The 14,643-nt window shown below is 34.8% G+C and overlaps 1 protein-coding gene across 1 annotated transcript in view; it reads right to left on the bottom strand.

The window, feature by feature from the left end:
* Positions 1 to 14,643, bottom strand: part of ACTR3 (actin related protein 3) — a 56,020-nt gene that overhangs the window by 40,229 nt on the left and 1,148 nt on the right. The gene's annotated exons all lie outside the window — the stretch shown is intronic.

Here is a 14,643-nt window from a genome sequence, read left to right as displayed (position 1 = left end):
ATGTATTGACGCTATCACAGTAAATCCAGTTAATAACCTACAGCCTATGTAAGGGAAAAACAGCACTAGAATTTTAACCTTCCATGTTTCCACAGTCTTAAACCATATAACAAAATGAATATAAGACTCTCAAACTTTAGGACAGAAAGAACCTTAATGATCTAGTGCAACCCAGTTTTCCAAAACTTCTGAGTATGAACCACCACTAATTTAAAGTTGAAAGAATTCTATCGCAATATGACCAGCTTCTACCTTTACCTTGTCATAAAAACAAAGTATGTATTATGTATAAATATCAAATTTTAAATGAAAATGGAGGTGCACTGCTTAACTTCTGTAATACCTCAATTCTCTACTTAGCTATAGTTTTCTTTGTACTTCTAGTGTTGGGAATTTTTAGAATGACAATACAGTGGCTAATTCACAGGGAATATTGGATAAAGATAATTAGCAATTATTTGAAAAGAATTTCCAATGCCCTCCAATGTTTTTCTCACTATATTAAAGTAAATGTTTAACGTGACATACAAAAAAATTGATAGAACTCTTAGGTGTAAGAAAGGAGTGGACTCCTCTGTGTAAAAAGAAATGATATTCTCCCATTCCTTTTAGGTCTAAAACATAAAATCTAACTCCTTTTCACTAGTGAGGAAGAAAGAATATGGATCTTAGAATCAAAAAGTCATGAGTGAAATGTCTGTTCCACCATTTACTAACTCTCCCATGATCATAGACTATTCCTAATTCATAAGGAATAAAACTGAATTCACTGTCATGAGGATTAAAAAAGGTAACAGTAGATGGCACTAAATATTCAGTAAATTCAACCCACCCCCAGATCATTTTCCTTTACCCAAGAGACTTCTTTTATTTCTCTACCCATCCCTATAATTTTTCTTTCAAAGACAGCAATGTTTTCCCAACCTCTTTGCAGGTACACCACCAGTCCAACTATCCACCACTTAAAGAGGTATTATTCCACTTACATGAAACGACCACAACAGGCAAATCCATAAAGACAGGAAATAAATTAGTAACTCCCAAGGGTTGAAGGCAGGGAGAACAGAGTCTGACTATTAAATGTGTATGATGTTCTTTTTGGGGTGATGAAATATTCTAAAGTTGACTGTGGAGATGGTTGCACAAACTTGTGAATAACTCAACTATACACTTTAAAAGGGTAAATTTTAGGTATGTTAATCATATCTCAATAGAGCTGCTTAGAATAAAGTACAAGATTTAGATTGATACTGCATAAGTTTAACTTTTATCAGTCTTCTGCTTAATGATCAACACAATCTACTGCCAATCAAATCAATTATAAACCATTGTTTCCCATTTAAAATCCTTCCCAAACAAGGCAAGATAAGTAAAATTAACTACCTACTGTCCCACAGCTCCAAACAGGGTCAATTCCAAGCAGGCCAATCTCCTAACTGATCCCTCCCTCAAATACTTTGAAATTCCTGCCTGACTTAACTTCATCAATAAAATATTTAATGATCATTATTAAATACTATGCACAAGGCCATAACTTGGAGAGAGTGAACAAAAAAGTTATCCTACCATCATAAAGCTTCCAATTTAGCTTCCGGTAACAAAGCTTTCCCTCCCTTCCATCTATCATAACCTATTTATGATTTTCCAAGAATTTGAGCAAGTTCAGCTCCTTCATAAACCATCCTCCCAAATACTACAGCCTTTATTAATCTCCAATTAAATAATTATATACCATCTTGTTATTTCACATACATTTGTTTCATCTCTGAAACTAAACATAAGCCTAAAGAATAAAATCATGTCATAACTTTCTGTATGTACCAAAATATTCAGCGTAGAACTGAAAATTCCAGTGATGAAATAAGAAGTTGATTACCTGCAATACCTTTTTTTTTTTTAACATATATCAATAATTCATTCCTTTTTATTGCCGAGTATTATTCCATGGTACATACCAGTCTGTTTAATCATTCACAAATTAAAGGACATGTGGGTTGTTTCTAGTTTTTCTAGTTTGGGTTGTGGGTTTTTTTGGTTAGGTTTTTTGTTTTGTTTTGTTTTGGGTTTTTTTAGTCTTTTAATGGCTTTACTTGGGGATTTTTTTTAAATTAACATATAATGTTATGTTTCAGGGATAAGGTCTGTGATTCATCAGTCTTACACAACACCCAGCAGCACTCACCACAACACATATCCTCCTAATGTCCATCACCCAGCCACCCCATCTCCCCAACCTCCTCCCCTCCAGCAACCCAGTTTGTTTCCTAAGATTAAGGGTCTCTTAGAGTTTGTCTCTCTCTCTCTAGTTTCCTCGTTTCATGTTTTCCTTCTCTTCCCCTATGATCCTCTGCCTTGTTTCTTAAATTCCACATATCAGTGTGGTATATATACATACAATGGAATATTGCCCAGCCATCAAAAAAAAAAAAAAAAAAAATGAAATCTTGCCATTTGCAACAACGTGGATGGAACTAGAGGGTATTATGCTAAGTGAAATAAGTCAATCAGAGAAAAACAATCATCATACGATCTCACTGATCTGCAATACCTTTTCATAGTAATTTTAATAATAATTGCCATTGTTACTCTATATCAATTATTTTGCTATGTGCTTTATATTTTCCCTGTTACCAAAACCATGCAAAACAGATCTATTTCCATACTGGGGAAACTGCACCTCACAGAAGAAGAAACCACTGCAAAGAAATATTAGAGCTAGATATGAACTCAAGATATCTATCAAAATCAATGACTTTCATTCTGTCTCCTTTAAATATGAGGGGATTACATCCAAAATAAAACCAGAGAAAGGACTAACAGTATAGTTTGTCATGCTAGCTATGGGGATCTTCCTCACTTATACTTTCTGCATCAGTTTCATCTCTCTCAGTATCTATGTTAGAGGATTAGGTATCAAATGAATTAACAGATAACAGTGCCTCGCACACAGTATGTACTGAATAACTGCTGGATATTATTTTTATTTTCATCACCATAAATCACCATAATGAAGTCACCAAATATACTTCCTATTCTCATAAGCTTGGTTTATGATAGATTATGGCTTCATACTACTTATGGCATAAAAACCAAAGCAGTGCAGAATTCAAGGTCTTTCAGATCTCCATAATCCTGGGGGTATAGCTCAGTGGTAGAGCACCTGACTACAGATCTCCATAATCCAGTTCCAACATATCTTTTGAATTCAACTCAAGAAGCACTTACTATCATACAACAGCCTCTTTTACTACTCTCCTGTACTATATCAAGTATTCCACTACTTTTCTATACCATATTGTGTATCACTATTTCTTTGTACCATACCAAACCTAACATATCCAAATTTCAACCTATACTCTTCCACCTCACTTTGTTTCCTACCACTGTTCTCTCACCTCGTACGCTAGTCTTATTTCCGCCTATCAATACTTTATTCAACCTTAAAGGCCTACTTCAGTTATTATCTCTACCAGGATATCTTTTTTCATCCTCCCTGGAAAAAGTAAATTTTCCTTCACCTATGATTCCAAGAAGTTTCATTTACACCTGCCAGAGCATTTACTGTACTGGTATTATTATGTGATGTGAGCTTCCTAGACGGCAGGCACCATTTCCTAATCATCTTTATATTCCCTACAACAGAAGTATGGCAAAAGTATGCATTTGCTCAGATGCTCACTAGAGTTACTGAAAAGCAGTTTTTCCAACTATCAACAAAAAAGATGCAAAAGCTATTTCCTACTTTCTAGGATTTTGTCATTTATCAATAAATATATACGGCCCATTATCTCTGAAAAAGAAAAAAAATTAGCGCAGCTCAAATTCTCGTAGTTACAATTCAGGTTTACTATTAAAAAAAAAAAAGTTTAAAGAAATGGTCTATCATATCACTGAATTTATCAAGTTGGTCCTACTTTCCAAAATATTCCATAATCCCAAAATTACTTGACTGTTACACCTCTGTTCTAATGAAAAATCCTGTATTAGTCACAACATCATTAATTATTCCTTTAATAAACTGTCCTTGATTCACACATTTAGAATGAACGGAGGGTGAAACACAGGGTTTTTGCACTTTTGGAAAAAAACATGTTAATTCAAACTGCTAGTTATTAAAAAGGATTAAGCAGTTATCAAAATGAAGGAATTTAAGGCAACATAAAGATTAATGGACAAAAAACCTCCCCATCCTCATCTTTCTAATGACAGTGGACACTCACTTTTTCTGCCAGCATCAAATTCCCACTACTATTTTGAGCAATCCACCAAGGATTAAGTCTTTGCAGGACATGAAACCTCACATCCCTTTATAGAAGGAGGGACCTGATACTGATACATTCCATTTCTGCCACCTACTACACATAACGTGATCGATATCAAATCAATCTGAGCTCAGGTCAGAACTTTGAATCTTGACTGAGTAAGTACAAGATGAAGAGATGTTTTAGAATTTATATTGCTAGTATCTAGTTGCAGCATCCTGCCAACTTCCTGCAACATCACTTCGACTACAGACTCGCCCGGCCTGGTCTCTGTTTTCTCTGCTTTTCTGAGCCTGGTTCACCAGCCTTCCCATCAATTTTGTGATCTAAACCATATCCTTTCAGTAATTACTTTTTTGGCTTGTATTAGCTAGATATTTTGTTGTTTGCATCCATGATTTCTCACTTATATAATCACATTACATTTTCTTCGTTTCTACCTCTCAGAATCTTCCTATCAATTTAAATCCTGCTTCACTACTAAAAATAAAAAAGTTTTGTTTTACTTTCAAATCCTGACAAGGCTGCTTGAAACAAGCAAAGCAGGTCCCTTCAAAATGTATTTTGGAAGCAATAAAATTCTCAACTAGTCTATTATCTGAATAACAAATTAATCAAGAAAAGAAAAAAAGCCAAGCCCAAATAGGTTTCCTTTGCTTTGTTACCACTATCCTTTTGATTAATATGAAGCAAAATTTTAAAATAAATACTTTCAAAAAGGAAACATAAGCTTCTACTACAACTGTGTACTTTTTAGATGAAATGTATCAAAATTCATCCTAAACTCCATAGATAATAATCTCTTTAATTCTATTTGGGGGGGGGCTACTTTCTGGAAACCCATGTGTTTCTCTTAATCTATATATTTACTACTTTCAGATCAAATACCTAATATTAAGTATTCTGAGTCTAATAAAAGAAGTTTCTTTTTTGTAATCCTACAATCTTAACTCCTTATTCTTAAATTTAACTATTTCATTTTTGGGTTTTTTTTTAAATGCAGGCATTAATGAGAGAAATAACTTTGTAATGGATCAATTATTCAAACTGCAGCTTCAGAAATATGTATACCTTTATTCTGAAGTTATATGTAATTAAACATCATTTCCTTAAGTGAGCTATCTTGAATTTGATGAGGGAGCAGGAGGCTGGCTGAGAACAGAGCAGGGGCTGGCACCTTGCACCCCCTCTCCACCCACTCCCCTTGGTAATATTTAGGTTCTGGAACTTCATCAAATTGACCAGTAACCGTCAGCTTTATCATGTTTCATACAATGTCTTGTCCTTACAATATTCAAACAGTTAATAAACAATTCTATGTCAATTAACTTGCTTGTGTTTTGGGTTAATCAAATCAATGAATTAGTCACTAAGACTTTCCTACATATCTCACATTTGTACTAAAAACTAACAGTTCTAAAAAATTTTTTTTTAAGATTTTGTTTATTTATTTGACAGAAAGAGATCACAAGTAGGCAGAGAGACAAGCAGAGAAAGAGAGGGAGGAGAGGAAGCAGGATCCCTGCCAAGCGGAGAGCCCGATGCGGAACTCGATCCCAGGACCCAGAGATCATGACCTGAGCCGAAGGCAGAGGCTTAACCCACTGAACCACCCAGGTGCCCCTAAAAATATATTTTGTTAAAAAAAAGTATGTTTAAATTTTAATACTCTTCAAAGACTTGGTTAACAATTTAACCACTGATACTGAATATATCCCAACCGAACGCAGTATTAACAGTGGGTTCTGGAACCAGACTGCCTGGAGGCTCAATGCTAGATCTAACACTTAACTGTAGCTACTATTTAATTGAGCAAGTTACTTAATTCTCTATACCTCAGTTTCCTCATCTTTAAAATAGTTATTATATCACCTACACATCATAGAGCTTCTGAAAAGGTTATGCAGAATTATCTCAAAAACGTAATTCCTAAAGGACTTTGAAAGGCTGATCTGTACACATCCCACGTAATGTCTTTAAAATAAGTGATAACCAAAAACTAAATTAAGTACTTCTAAAATTTAAATGCCTGAAACAATAAAAAAGCATATTTCCTTAAAAAAAGGCATTCATTTGGGGCGCCTGGGTGGCTCAGTGGGTTAAAGCCTCCGCCTTCATCTCGGGTCATGGTCCCAGGGTCCTGGGATCGAGCCCCACATCGGGCTCTCTGCTCAGCAGGGAACTTGCTTCCTCCTCTCTCTCTCTCTCTCTCTCTCTCTCTCTCTGCCTACCTGTGATCTCTATCTGTCAAACAAATAAATAAAAAAATCTTTAAAAAAAAAAAGGCATTCATTTTATGAATAATTTCTGAATTTGTGTTAAAATGTTATGACGGGAAACAAAATTAGTTTTGCATCTGTGCTATCTACTATGCATCTGTATTACAATAAAAACACTTTAAAGATTTCTGAAGAATGTACTGAACCAGGCCTCAACCAAACTACTTTAACCATTAAAAAAAATATACTGTTATTTCAACTGGCAAGAAGAAACTTCAACCACTGTACCTCAAAAACTCCTAAGAAAATTGAAGAGAACTCAACAACTCTATCAAATGATAACTAGGAGTAATCCTGAAAAACATTTCTCAACTCTGGACCTCTGTCTCATTTATAAATAAAGAGCAAGTTAAATTATTTCTCAAAGTCTTTTCGATCTCCAAAACTCTATGTAAGTCATTTAGGCACTTCCCTTAATTCACTAAAGTTTCACAAATACACATTAAATGCTATTTTTGTAGCCCCGAAATAACTGAAGTTAAAAATGCTTCAAGAAAAACACATCAAACTTATACTAAGCTCTAAGACTTTAAGTAAGCAAAAAATAAGAGTTTTATCACAAACCAATACTAAAAACATAGTAATTTTACATAGTTCCAAAACCAACCCTAAACTGTAAGGCCTTTTGTACCCTAATTCCCCATCTTAAGACTTTCAATTTCCTTGTAGTAATCCCTCATTCACACTAAGTACTATAACTGAAAAAGTCTTAAAGACACCCTTATCAAGGGAATTGCATTTTCACAATGGGCAAGATGACTTAAAGGAGAGAATATTTAAAGATGTAACGTTCAGCATCAGACCAGATAAAGTATTTTTGCAAGGATGTGTTAGACGTAGAGAGGAGTTAGAAAGGAAAATATATCAGGCCACACAACTTCAAGGCTGTCCCTGTACTGGTTATAAAGAGTATGTAAGAAAGACATGAGTTTAAGGCAACAGTTTTGAAAAGTTTTGAAAAAAAATCTTCAAAGAAAATAAAATTACACGAATGATCCTTTGGAAAAATTAAAATACTATTTGTCTTTTTTGTTCTGGTATTAATCCATTATGGATGTATCTTTCATATATTTATTGTATAATATAAAGGTCCATATAAAGATAATAAAACCACCAGCACACAAAGTAGTATCAGTCACTATCGTATTTTGGAGAACCAAATTTAAACATTAATCCAATAATACCACCTTATCTTGTGCTGTTACTTAATAATTCATGAATTTATAAGTGCTTGGTAAACTATAAAGCATGTTAATGTAGTGTTATTATTACTTAACTGCTTTGCTCTTGCCTCTATGCCAGTGGCTATTACAAATCAGTAATGTCATAAAAGAGCCTGCAAGTTCCAAGAGAATTACAGACAAGCATTCAAATGCCTTTATAATACAGGAATTTTGTTTCAGAAAACATACTGCTTGAAGCTACATTTTAACCATTCCAAACTCCTGCCCCTACTCCAATCATTCAGCTATTTTGACCTGCTGGAGGTGGGAAAGCACATTGGATAAGGAAGAACACTGTGGAGGGAAATTTACCCCTATGCTGAGCTAAAATCTCCTAAAAAGATTCTGCTTTAAAGATGTAAAGCAAGGGACGCCAGGATGGCTCAGCTGGGTAAGCAGCTGCCTTTGGTTCAGGTCATGATCTCAGCGTCAAGTCCCACATCCCACATCGGGCTCCTTGCTTGGCAGGGAGCCTGCTTCTCCCTCTGACTCTGCCTGCCACTCTGTCTGACTATGCTTGCTCGTGCGCTCTCTCTCTGACAAATAAATAAAATCTTTAAAAAAAAAAAAATATGTAAAGCAAAAGGATGAAGCAAAAGACCAGCTGTCAGCATAGCTGATCACTCATCATTTCAAGCCATATATGCTCACTCATTCTTCTCACTGTTACGCTCAAGAAGCCAGATTACATATCGAAGATTTTCAAAAGAAGGAGCATTAATATTCAATCTTCTTGCTATCTATTATTTTATTAGCTTCAGCTTATAAATCACAATGATAATTGCCACATCTCTATCTTCATTCCTGAAGTTCCTGTATTTTTAACTTCCTTTAGAATATTTCCAATTATGATCATCATCCAAATTCAGTAACAAATAACAATTTCACTCAGCTTCTTAAAACCAACTCCCTTAACTGTCCCACTCAAACTCAAAATCCTGACATCTTTATTGATGACTACAATCCACCACAATCAACTGTCAAGCCCTAGCTATACCTTCATCTCTCCAATCAGCAAAAACATTGTGTGCAAAGAACTGTTAAGCCAAGCACTGCAGAAGAAAAATATCCATAAGACACTGTGTTCCTTTCCTTAAAAAATAACAATTCAATAAAAAAGAGAGCTAATTGATAACTATAATAATTATGATGTATCAAGTTTTTACTATGTGTCAAGCACTGTGACTAACCATTTTCATGCATTATCTCAAAAAACAAGAAACGGGCGCCTGGGTGGCTCAGTCCTTAAGCATCTGCCTTCTCCTCAGGTCATGCATGATCCCAGGGTCCTGGGATGGAGCCCCCAGAGGGCTCCCAGCTCAGCAAGAAGCCTACTTCTTTCCTCCCTCAGCCTCTCCCTGCTTGTGCTTTCTCTCGGTATTGTCTGTCTCTGTCAAATAAATAAGTAAAATCTTTAAAGAAAAAAAAGAAACAAATGAAAAAACCCCACTCAAAAGGTAGATACTATGATCTCCAAATTACACATGGGAAACATGCGACATGCAGAGTCTGAAGCGTACAAAGTCATACAGCTAGAAAAGCTTGAACTCAAAAACAGCTATGTCCACAAAGCCCTTGCTAACCATAATACAAAACAATATAACTGCAGAAGTACAAACAAACAAACAAAAAAAGCAATGTTTCCCAAATCTATCTCTTCTGCTCTACCTACTGCCAATATCCTATTTCAGAATTTCTGCAAAGCTGGTGCTGAGAGGACTGCTTAAAAATTCTCTAGGAAGATCATCTGAATTTATATTCCTAGGTCCAACGCCTGAGATTCTGAGTCACTGGGTATGGGGTGTTTCCCAGGTAGTTTTTTTAAACCATACCCTAATTCTTGTTCCTTCATTCATTTGCTTGTTCATTCAACAAAGATGTGAGTTCATATTATGTGTCAAGTTCCATAACTTCATCCCAAATACCTAATCTACATCCGATTCAACTGCATTCCATCCTGCAAATATTCTAAAAGCCCTATTTACAACATTTAACTCCTCTTGTAAAGGATTTTTATTTCCTATCAAGTAAAAATATTTTGAATCAAAGTTCTGCTGACACACAATGAAAACCTGGTACAGTAAGTGCTCAATAAATGTTAGTTACCCTTCACATTATGTAATCTAGATTTGCATTATTACATGATCCTCAATTCCAATGGAAGAGGGTGGTGCAATGTATGCTAACAGGGCTAAATACAAAAAGCAGCTACTCTCTGCTGCATATGAACTTCCTTTTCCTGTATCTGTCCAAATCCGTAAAAGGAGAGCATATATCCTACCTTCACTGCAACTTCCTTGACTCTTCCTGACCACAATAATCTCTCATACAACCTATAGAGCAGATATTACTATCACAAAAGTAAATATCTTAACATTTGATAAAGTGCAATTTTTTATCATCCTAATTTCTTAAAATAATTTTTAGCTCTTATCTCATTAAGATTCTTGAAATCAGACTGTATTATACATTTTCATTACAATTCCAAGAGTGTCTGACCTGCTGCCAAGTCTATAGTTAGCCTTGATTTGGCAATACCACTTCTTCTACCTGTGCAACTAATCCTTAAGTTACTAACACTGCTTTCTGCCTTTACAACATCATAAATGAATTTTCTCAAAAAAATATCTAAATGATTCATTACTGTTAAAGGCTCATCCTCTATGTAAGGAGACTATTATATAGAGTAGGGACTATATCACATTTATTTGCTACAATACCTTGGGCAAATAGTTTAACCTCTTTAAACCCTAATTTTTTCTGCTTTAAAACAGAGATAATTCTTAGATTGATGTGAAAAGTAAATGAGATGATATAAAGCACTGGGTCTGACATGTAATTCTTAATAAATATCAGCTGTTAGTATTTCCTGATAAAACGCAGAGTAAATTTTTTCCAGAATTTCAACGTAAGCAAAGTAACATGGAAGTAAGCTAGGAATTCACATATACTATATATGTATTTTTTACATACATATAATTATATATATGATAGATATACATATATACTTATATAAATAAAAATCTGAAAGATTTCCACAAGAATTCTCTAATTCATTAAATCTAATGCATAAGGCTAAGATTTATAATAATATTTTAAACAAGAAGAGACTTAGCCTTACTAATAAAAACAAAGAAACGTACATAATTCTGATAAGGGCTCAGGAATCCCCACAGTGTAACAGAAAGAACACAGGGCTTCAATACAGAAAAGCTTAAGTCCAAATAGCAACTCTTACCACCTGCTAACTACATGCCACTAAAAAAGTAATTTATATTTCTCCAATCCTGTTTGCTCACTTGTAAAATGAGGTAAAAATGACTGTCACAAAACTAATAAGATAAATATAAATCCTGGCCAGCATGTCCTCCGTAGTGCTCCGTAGTGGAGCTTCCCATTCTGTGCTTCAAAATAAATTTCTGAACTGTGTCTTACAATTAGGCTGGAAAGTTCATTAGATACAATATATATACACAACCCAAAGTCTGTATTTCAACACAGAATGTGCATGCAGGGAAAGAGACTGGTGGGGAAGGAAAGGAGAAAGATTTTAGGTAAGTCTAAGTAAGAAAGTGACTTCTCTTGCGTTCCCATCACCCATTTACCCCATCCCCCGACCAACCTCCCTTTCTGCAACCCTCACTGGGTATCATATTAAACTAATGAATAATTGAAAATAATATTAAAAACTAATGATGTACTATACCTTGGCTAATTAAATTTAAAAATTTTTTTTAAATGCTCCAAAAAAAAAAAAAAAGTGACTTCTCAACAGGAGCCTGTTACACTTACTTCAAAGAGCATACAAAACATGACCCCTGAAAGAATAAGAATTTCTGTGTTTTTTATTGAGGGCATGGATTACATGGAGCACTGGGTGTGGTGAAAAAATAATGAATACTGTTATGCTGAAAATAAATAAATTTAATTTAAAAAAAAAAAGAATTTCTGCGTTTTTTGGTAACAAGAAGATACTGTAAATGTTTCTGCCCTTGAAGATGGCTGGAGAAATAGTGTTGTTTTTAAATATTATGTACAGAATTCACATAGTTAACATGAACTTCCCACTGTTTTTCCCCACCCACTCAGCTCTTCCCCACTGGTTCTCAAAGAAGATCATCCTATTTTGTACTAATTGCTAGAATGTGGCCACAGTATGAATTATATAAGCTCCTCATCCATTGACTCTAAACAAAATATTTATGCTTACATTTTAAAATTATACTAGGAAGCTTATGTCAATTACAGAAATTCCTGAACTCATTCTAAATCTGAATATATCTAGATACCAATATATAGCTCTCCAGCAGGGCCATATTAACCTCTGCTATCATAATGGAAATTTACCACAGCAGTACTGATCAGATAAAAAAAAGAGACATGGGGCACCTGGGTGGCTCAGTTGGTTAAGTGTCTGCCTTCAGCTCAGGTCATGATTCCAGGGTCCTGGGTTCGAGCCCCACATCGGGCTGTCTGCTTGACCAGATGCCGCATCTCCCTCTCTCACTCCCCCTGCTTGTGTTCCCTCTCTCACTGTGTCTCTCTCTGTACAATAAATACATAAAAACTTTTTAAAAGAGAGAGAGACATAAAGGGGGAAAGGAAATTTGACAATGCAGAGCTCTATAATTGAGCTATAGCGTTAAAACAAGTATATAAGGAGTTCCTTTATTCGGCTTGAATGTTGAAGAAGTGAGTGAAAACATACAAAAAATAACTTAAGATCCTCTTAAACTTTGCAAGTGTTACAATTTCATAAAAATGCTTTTGAAAAAAAAGTTTCCCTCACAACTGATAGTTTTGTAATTTAGTTCTTAAGCAACCAGTTCTATCAATGAAAATCTCTACACAAATATTTTTCCTACAGCACTATTCCAACGCAGACCAAGAAAGTGTGCAGAGATTACATCAATATGAAAGAAACAATTATTTCTAAATAATTTTCCAAAGGAGTTATTTTTTTTATGATCTCAGCTTAGGTGATTCTTTATCTTATGTGGAGATAAAGGATCTTTGCTGAAGGATCTCTAACTTTGGTCTGGGGTTTAAACTGTGTGTTTCCTAACTCTTAAATAGCTTTTCTTATTGGAGAACACTAAGTTTCATAGATGGCCACTTTTTCCAGTCATCTTTTTCCTAACTTATAGGATGAAATGGAACAAGCAACCAGATTCAGGTTATAACTTTTCACTTATTTTTTTTATTTTTTCACTTATGTTAAGTGGGTAATTGTAATTATAGACCAAATAGATGAAGCATTCTCTAAAGCACAAATTACAGGCACACAATTTGCATCTAGGGACCACAGTGCTCTGGAACATAAAACTCCCTATGAAGGCCTTACTTAAATATGCTTATCACAGTCCCAATTTCAAAGAGCTATCCACTTCGTGCTAATAAAGCTGCAGGTGTGACTTTCCAGGAGTTGCATTAATAGGCAACACAAAAGACCAAAAACCTTTTGAAGACCAAAATAAATGAAGCTCTGACAGATGGTTTAAAAAAAAAAAAAAAGGTGAAAGGCAATGGGGAATCCTAATTAGTTCCATTTAAATCATGAGTGTCGAGTTAACTACCTCACCTTGTGAGGTAAAATTAATGCAATCAAGTAAAATTTAATAATGTAGTCATAACTGAAATATTAACACAAAAATAACCCTAAGTATGGATTGAACCCCTCCCACATCTCCTGGTCACTCAGCATGTGTTTCAAATTCAGGGTTGCCCTATCAGAAGGAGGTCACTTAAGGACAGTTAACCTCAATGAAATACCTAGTATACTAACGCAAAAATAACCAGAACTGATTTCGAAAGGGGAAAAACAGTGAGAAAAAGTAACATCTTACTTGTTACCATGTTAGTTGTTAGGACTACAATTATCTACACTAATTTTATTAACAACCCAATAATTTCTAAAGCATAAATTATTAATTATGTAGCAGTATTTTTCACTTTAACAAAACACACCTGAAAATTCCTTCTCACTCGGGCCAAATCTAATTTTAAAACTGACCCTAAGCATGAAACTACTCACCAATTTGACTGAGGAGGAAAAAAAAGAAAAAAAAAATATATATATATATATATAGGCTCAAGAACATTAGACGGGTTTTAAAAAATATTTAATAAGCTGTCCAACAAAACAATACATTTAGAAGTTCCAAGGCTAAAGTAGGCTCTTGTTTCCCAAAGGAAAAGCTAATAAAACGGTGTTTCCCTATGCAAGGCTGGGATTTTGGAAAGTCACACTACCAAAGTTCAGAGCATGAAGACTACAGCTAGAGCTGTTTTACAGAGAACAAACCGAATGAGGCGTTTGTGTATACAATCCCTTAAACAACAAAAGTCTGGTGAATAATGAAAGGAGGGAAACTAGGCTAATACTCTACCTCTCATAACCCCCCGCCCATTGGATTATTTTGGGAATTAGAAATATAACCATATATCGGCACAAGGCACACACTCCCAACACTGCAACATTAAGAAGTCATTCCACATTGAAATATAGACAGTATTTCTAATGAAAATACAAAGTGTGCCAAAACTCTAAAATGACTGTTTATGCACTTTAACGGCAGTCTACAGTTAAAAAGGCTATCCTAAAGATCTGGTAACTCCATGAAAAGCAACCATGCCCCTTTATAGCTCTATACCTTCCTTCTCGATTTTGAGATACCTTCACAAAACGAACGCACACAACTTATTTTCTTTAGTGCTTCCCGTCCTCCCGCCCCACGAAACATCAATACATATATATTTTTAAGTTCACATAAACTGGTAACTGGCACCTGTAATTCAATGTTTGGAATACGCTTAATTTTGAAAGTTCTAGTAAGATGTGTTCAGGTTGGAAGCGAAAAACTACCTTATAAGGGTATA

This window comes from Mustela erminea, chromosome 8, assembly GCF_009829155.1.
Source record: "Mustela erminea isolate mMusErm1 chromosome 8, mMusErm1.Pri, whole genome shotgun sequence".
NCBI lineage: Eukaryota > Metazoa > Chordata > Mammalia > Carnivora > Mustelidae > Mustela > Mustela erminea.
The sequence above is the reverse complement of the archived record's forward strand: the minus strand, read 5'-3'. Positions and strand labels throughout refer to the sequence as shown.